This window comes from Triticum dicoccoides, chromosome 5B, assembly GCF_002162155.2.
Source record: "Triticum dicoccoides isolate Atlit2015 ecotype Zavitan chromosome 5B, WEW_v2.0, whole genome shotgun sequence".
Lineage (NCBI taxonomy): Eukaryota > Viridiplantae > Streptophyta > Magnoliopsida > Poales > Poaceae > Triticum > Triticum dicoccoides.
The window spans coordinates 722,259,915-722,260,405 of NC_041389.1; positions in this window are offsets into that span (position 1 = coordinate 722,259,915).

The following is a 491-nucleotide window of genomic DNA, read 5'->3' on the forward strand; positions in this document are numbered from 1 at the left end:
TAGCTATTCATGTCTTTATTAAACAGCTTCATCACAGTCTTGCTCGCACAGCAGCTCAATCTCATCAGGTGGCGCATCTTAACCACAAAACAGTTTTACGAGAACAAGTGTGCGACTTGCTTTATTAAGCTCGCGCCGAATGGTAGCATTATGCAATTAGTCCCTCATAACTTTTTAAAATATATTTCTGAATTCAAAAACATTCACGAATTAAACAAAATTCCGTTTCCCCGGCGCCGGCGAGGTTGTCGACGACAGAGTAGAGCGTGAAGAACCCGATGATCTCGGCGACGTTATGAACCCGCATGTAGAACCACTCTTGTTTTTTGAGGAAGACTCCCGGGCATGCATGGAGAGGTGCTGGAGCAGTCGCCCGTTGCGTCATTTTTATTTCATTCCTGGACGAGGATGCGGCCCATCTAGACCAGAACGGCCCGGCCCAGAACGCGATGCGGCCCATCCAGACCAGAACGGCCCGGCCCAGAACGCGA